This window comes from Schistocerca piceifrons, chromosome 4 (assembly GCF_021461385.2).
Source record: "Schistocerca piceifrons isolate TAMUIC-IGC-003096 chromosome 4, iqSchPice1.1, whole genome shotgun sequence".
Taxonomy (NCBI): domain Eukaryota; kingdom Metazoa; phylum Arthropoda; class Insecta; order Orthoptera; family Acrididae; genus Schistocerca; species Schistocerca piceifrons.
In genome coordinates, this window is record NC_060141.1 from 727,353,896 (window position 1) to 727,360,541 (window position 6,646).

General features: G+C 45.5%; 1 pseudogene; it reads right to left on the reverse strand.

Moving 5' to 3' along the window:
* Positions 1-4,804: 4,804 nt before the first annotated feature.
* LOC124796735 lies at positions 4,805-4,922 on the reverse strand (annotated as a pseudogene).
* Positions 4,923-6,646: the final 1,724 nt, after the last annotated feature.

Sequence of the window (6,646 nt, forward strand, 5' to 3'; positions counted from 1 at the left end):
TCTGCGAATTAAAAACGTTTCGAGTATTGATCACCGTAGCGTGATAAAATTTGCAAAAAACCTCGATCCGATATCTCGAATCGTCTATGAGATATGACGATTGTTATGGCTACACGGTGTGCGATGAGGACGTGAAAGGGCTCGTCGCACGCGACCGTCGGTCAGACATAAAACCCAATAACTAGAGAACGAAATGAGATACGTTCTAGTCTCAGTTTTAAATAAAATTTCCGTATGTTATATACATTTCATTCGCTGTAGTTTATCAGCTAAACTCGACCATACGCAAATTTTATGAATTGCGTTTTTACCAATACAAGTCTAACAAAATATTGCGTTTTATTGGCAGGACACTTAGAAAATGTAACAGATCTACTAAGGAGACTGCCTGCACTACCCTTGTTCGTCCTCTTTTAGAATACTGCTGCGCTGTGTGGTATCCTTACCAGACAGGGCTGACGAAGGACATCGAAAATGTTTAAAGAAGGGCAGCACGTTTTGTATTATCGCGAAATATGGGAGAGAGTGTCACAGAAATGATACAGGATTTGGGATGGACATCATTAAAAAAAAGACGTTTCTCGTTGCGACGGAATCTTCTCACGAAATTCCGGTCACCAACTTTCTCCTCCGAATGCGAAAATATTTTGTTGACACCGACCTACATAAGCAGGAACGATCACCACGATAAAATAAGGGAAATCAGAGCTCGAACGGAAAGATATAGGTGTTCGTTCTTTCCGCGCGCTATACGAGATTAGAATAATAGAGAATTGTGAAGGTGGTTCACATGGCTCTCAGCACTATCTAAGGTCATCAGTCCCCTAGAACTTAGAACTACTTAAACCTAACTAACCTAAGGAGATCACCCACTTCCATGCCCAAGGCAGGATTCGAACCTGCGACCGTCGCGGTCGCACGGTTCCAGACTGTAGCGCCCAGAACCGCTCAGCCACACCGGCCGGCTGTGAAGGTGGTTCGATGAACCCTCTGCCAGGCACTTGAATGGGATTTGAAGAGTATCCATGTAGATGTAGATGAAACTCTTTAGAATTTCGGATAAAGGTTTCACTTAATTTGATACAGCGCGAAAAGGAATTCAGTTCATTATAGAGTGAAGGTATCAGGAATCAGATGCGAAAAAAAAAAACTGATCTTTTCGCCTAATAGATCTCGAGAAGTCGGGTAATAAGTTTTTCATACCGGTCGGAAGAAACCAATCTCTGCACAGGCACCAGCTTTTATGGAGCAGTACAGCCATATCAAAAACCGCCTCAGTACGGAATGCAAAGAGCTCCTCTGTAGGAGCGAAAGGGCTGACAACGACTGCCAGAGGTGAAACAAGTAGACAATGTCAAATAGAAACACATGGCTGACAACACATGTTTGAATCTATAGTCTGACAATCATTCAGTCACTGTTACGACGCAGCACACTAAAAACCTCGACAAAAAGCCACTCGTGTCGAAACCGTTTTTTCATGGTTGGCCTGCGTAATCATTTACTAGAACATGCGCAGCACTTACACCCGCTACAGCAGTGCTGGTGATGTGGTGGCAGCGCCCGGCGGTGACCGCGTGACCCCCCCCCCCCCCCCCTCTCCACCGTCAACAGACGACGCAGTGTTACGGCCGACGACCCCGCCGACGCTCTCTCTATCTACGGCACAGTCTGTTCAGAATTACTCGAGCACTGACGGCCAGCGCATTCCGACAATGCAGCGACACCTGTAGCGTCAGCAGGAGCTCTCTGTTGCGAGACCACCACCGCAATCGCCCTTACACTTCCAGCTTCGAGTGTACTACTGCCGTTTCCCGCGGTTTATTGTTCCTGTAGAATCATTCGTCCCACTCTGAGATTTTGTTTATTTCTGTTTCCTACAGTTGCGGGGTTAGTATTGTATCTGCCGCTACTATTCTTTGTTCTGTGCAATGTGACATTGAACAATGTCAGAAGAAAGCTCTGCAAATACTACTAGTCGAAAAGTTCCAATTGCTCTCTCGGCCGGGGCACTAACGTCGAGAGAAATGATAAGCACGGTAAATGCCTACACTGTCAACAATAGTTCACGACAATGGTCCCCACCATTGTGTTGTTATTGACAAGAAGCCTAGCACGTCAGAAGTGAAAAACGAGATGACTAGCTTCAGCGTCGAACATCAAAATAAGTGATAAAATTTAAAAACGTGAATCTTATGAATCTACTATCTCCCCATGATCCACTATTTCCCAAACACGACGTATACGAGGTGGCAAAATATAATTAGAAGCATCTTGTCACTGCCATCTCAACCTAATACACTTGATGGGGACTCAAATTAAAGGATACGTTGCCAGCTACAAATAATAATAATAATAATAATAATAACAGTAATAAAACTTACCTGCAATCGAGGCACTCAGCAACGAACCTCTTAACAAAGTTAAATCCAAGCGGTTCTAGACGCTTCAGTCCGGAACCGCGCGACTGCTACGGTCGGAGGTTCGAATCCTGCCTCGGACATGGGTGTGTGGTGTCCTTAGGTTAGTTAGGTTTTAAGCAATTCTAAGTTCTAGGGGACTGATGACCTCAGATGCTTAGAGTCATTTTTGAACAAAGTTAAGTCTGAAGACTGGCAGAAAGTTTTTAGTCATCTTACGCAGCACGTTATGGAAAACGCGTGGCAGAATTAAAGTAGTGTTTTTCAGAAAATTCATTGCAGGAAATGACGCGTCAGTAAACAACAACAAACTCTAGTGCATCACTAGCTTGAAGTAGCATTGTAAATCTCCAATTCAGATACAACTCAAAACTTCGTTCTTAAAGGTATTGTCATTACTCATTGCAATGAACATGCTGTTACAGGAGGAACAGTAACTATTTTAGAAGGTGTAATGCTAATAAAACATATTGGTTGACAATTAACTATATGAAAAAACCGTAAATTAGTTACAAACTACGGCGTGCACACACTCAACATGTAAACGTCACTAGAGATATTTCGATTTATGTTATGTCATGTTCGATACATCTGATATCGTTGGTTGTGATGTGGCGCAGACGAATAGCGAAAGTCTGCATGACGTTCTGAAGTGTCGGAACATCGGTGCTGTTAATCACCTCCTGAATGGCTGTTTTCATCTCAGCAATGGTTTTGCGGTTATTGCTGTACACCTTGTCTTTAATATAGCTCCACAAAAAGGAGTCTCATGTGTTCAGATCCGGAGAATATGGCGGCCAATCGAGGCCCATGCCAATGGCCTCTGGGTACCCCAGAGCCAGAATGCTGTCCCCAAAGCGCTGCTGCAGGACACCAAACACTCTCTCGCTTCGATGGGATCGAGCTCCGTGTTGCATCAACCATATCTTGTCGAAATCAGGTTCACTTTGGATAAAGGGGATGAAATCATCTTCCAAACCGTTCATGTTCCGTTCGGCGGTCACCGTGCCATCAAGGAATATCGCACCGATTAGTTCGTGACTGGACATTGCACATCACATAGTCACCTGAGCGCGGTGAAGAGACTTCTCCATCGCGAAATGCGAATTCTCAGTCCCCTGAATATGCCGAATTTGCTAATTGACGAACCCTTCCAAATGAAAGTGTGCTTCGTCGCTAAAGCAAACCATACTCAAATGGTTCAAATGGCTCTGAGCACTATGGGACTTAATTTGTGAAGTCATCAGTGCCCTGGAACTTAGAACTACTTAAACCTAACTAACCTAAGGACATCACACACATCCATTCCCGAGGCAGGATTCAAACCCGTGACCGTAGCGGTTGCGCTGTTCCAGACATGAAGCTCCTAGAACCGCTCGCCCACTTAGCCGGCCAAACCATACTCAATCCCATCATGCCACGCGGGTAGCCGTGCAGTTTGAACGTCCTAACGCAAACCGTTCAGAAGTTATAACGATGTTATTTCATATAGTTCAATAATTGTCACCCTGTACTATACAACATGTATCCAACTTGTACTAGTTAATGTGATCCATGTCATAGAATGTAACGCAAATAAATGCGCCCGGAAGATATTAAGAAACGGCGAATGATTGAATTGGAATTTGATTTTCGACATCTGTTGACAACAGCACGTGTAGCTAACGAGGACATCGCTATTCATAATTCGAACAGTTGTTTTATCTCCTGTGTTCACTTTTTATCGCAACCATGAATCCTTGTAGCATTTCTCTTTAGACAGAAGCGCGAAGCCTCGCACGCGTCATGGCGCCAGATACCCGTACCGCCACTTGCAGCCCGTACGGACGTTGTATGCGCCGCGAAAGGCAGGTATCCTAGGTCACGTACGGTGTATAGCAGGTGCTCGGAGGGAGCAAACGTTAATAGTCTGTGTGGCTGCCCCCCCTTCCACTCACCTACTGGCAACCACTGTGGCAAGAACGGCGAAACCGACATGACAGTCTGTGCGATGCGATATTCGCCAATTTGGTTTCGTGGCGGTTGGCATTTTTGTATAATAACTTTAAGGATGCATTTTCAAGGGAATGTCGCATTCAAGATTTATCACACACGTCACCCTTGGTAAGATTTCTGGTACTCAAATGACAATTAATGACGCATTGGCAGTAAAAGCCTTCGGGTTATAGTAAGATCAATAATTAATACTCTGTCTTCAGGCCACGAGTGGCCTACCGGGACCATCCGACCGCCGTGTCATCCTTAGGGGAGAATGCGGATAGGAGGGGCGTGGGGTCAGCACACCGCTCTCCCAGTCGTTATGGTGGTATTCTTGACCGAAGCCGCTACTATTCGGTCGAGTAGCTCCACAATTGGCATCTCGAGACTGAGTCCACCCCGAAAAATGGCAACAGCGCATGACAGCCTGGATGGTCACCCATCCAAGTGCCGACCACGCCCGACAGCGCTTAACTTCGGTGATCTCACGGGAACCGGTGTATCCACTGCGGCAAGGCCGTTGCCTATATTAAGATCAATAATCATGTTAACTGTTTGACTTGCTCACCGCGGCAGTGTGGATAATGACGTCGAGTTACGGTACAGATTCGCGTTCACCTGTACGCTAACATTTTTTCTTCATCTTCGCCTTTTGTAACAGATTGTGGGACAAACAGTAAAACTGTTTGCATCCTTGTGCGAAGGTAACGTGCCGTATTTAGTGCTTTCCCTTCTTATTACGTGCGTATTAGAAAATTCGCAGTTTTGGTGATATACCGCATTCAACATTTCTCGAAAACGCGTCATTTTTTAGTACGGTTTGTTCTGCTGAAGTGACGTGAAATGTACGTAAGAGAGATATATGTGGAGGTAGTTCACTGAGCATTGGAATGAACTTATCATTGAATATATGTAGGTTCACCCTTTTTGCTGAATTCTTATTACAACTCAGGAGGAAATTTAAAATCAGAGCAGTAATTACTGGCCATCGTTGTAATCTTAGGAAAGACTAGAATTCTTAGCAACCGGAGACATTTACATTAGTCCAGAATGAGATTTTCAATCTGCAGCGGAGTGTGCGCTAATATGAAACTTCCTGGCAGATTAAAACTGTGTGCCGGACCGAGACTCGAACTCGGGACCTTTGCCTTTCGCGGGCAAGTGCTCTACCACCTGAGCTACCCAAGCACAAGTCATGCCAGTACCTCGTCTCCTACCTTCCAAACGTTACAGAAGCTCTCCTGCGAAACTTGCAGAACTAGCACTTCTGAAAGAAAGGATATTGCGGAGACATGGCTTAGCCACAGCCCGGAGTATGTTTTCAGAATGATATTTTCACTCTGGAAACATCCCCCAGGCCGTCGCTAAGCCATGTCTCCGTAATATCCTTTCGTTCAGAAGTGCTAGTTCTGCAAGGTTCGCCGGAAAGGTTCTGTAAAGTTTGGAAGGTAGGAGACGAGGTACTGGCATGAGTCGTGCTTGAGTAGCTCAGGGTGTAGAGCACTTGCCCGTGAAAGGCAAAGGTCCCGTTCGAGTCTCGGTCCGGCACACAGTTTTAATCTGCCAGGAAGTTTCATATCAGCGCACACTCCGCTGCAGAGCGAAAATCTCATTCTGGAAACATCCCCCAGGCTGTGGCTAAGCGATGTCTCCGCAATATCCTTTCTTTCAGGAGTGCTAGTTCTGCAAGGTTCGCAGGAGAGCTTCTGTTAAGTTTGGAAGGTAGGAGACGAGGTACTGGCAGAATTAAAGCTGTGAGGACGGTGCGTGAGTCGTGCTTGGGTAGCTCAGTTGGTAGAGCACTTGCCCGCGAAAGGCAAAGGTCCCGGGTTCGAGTCTCGTTCCGGCACACAGATTTAATCTGCCAGGAAGTTTCATTTACGTTAGTGATTGTTTCAGTATCACGCTCAGCTTCCTCCAGATTCGCTCCTGGACACTTTTTTTTTCACTAGCTGCTTATATTTTACGACCCACCGTCTAATTTCTTATGGTGGGTCGTATGTTGCCACTTAGCCGCTGTGACTGGGTCCGGGGTACACCGGGGTACACCACCCCGGCTCCCGTCCCCACTCACACCGTTGCCCGTGTCCCGCCACGTGGAGGCGGGCTCTATTTGTTTACATCCATTTGATATCTTTTTTTTTGTGCAGCATTAGAAAAACTTATAACTAATACAAAATCAAGTGAGATATTAATAAACAAAACGAAATTAAATATTTAGAAAGAAGGAAGGAAGAGAATTGAATAGA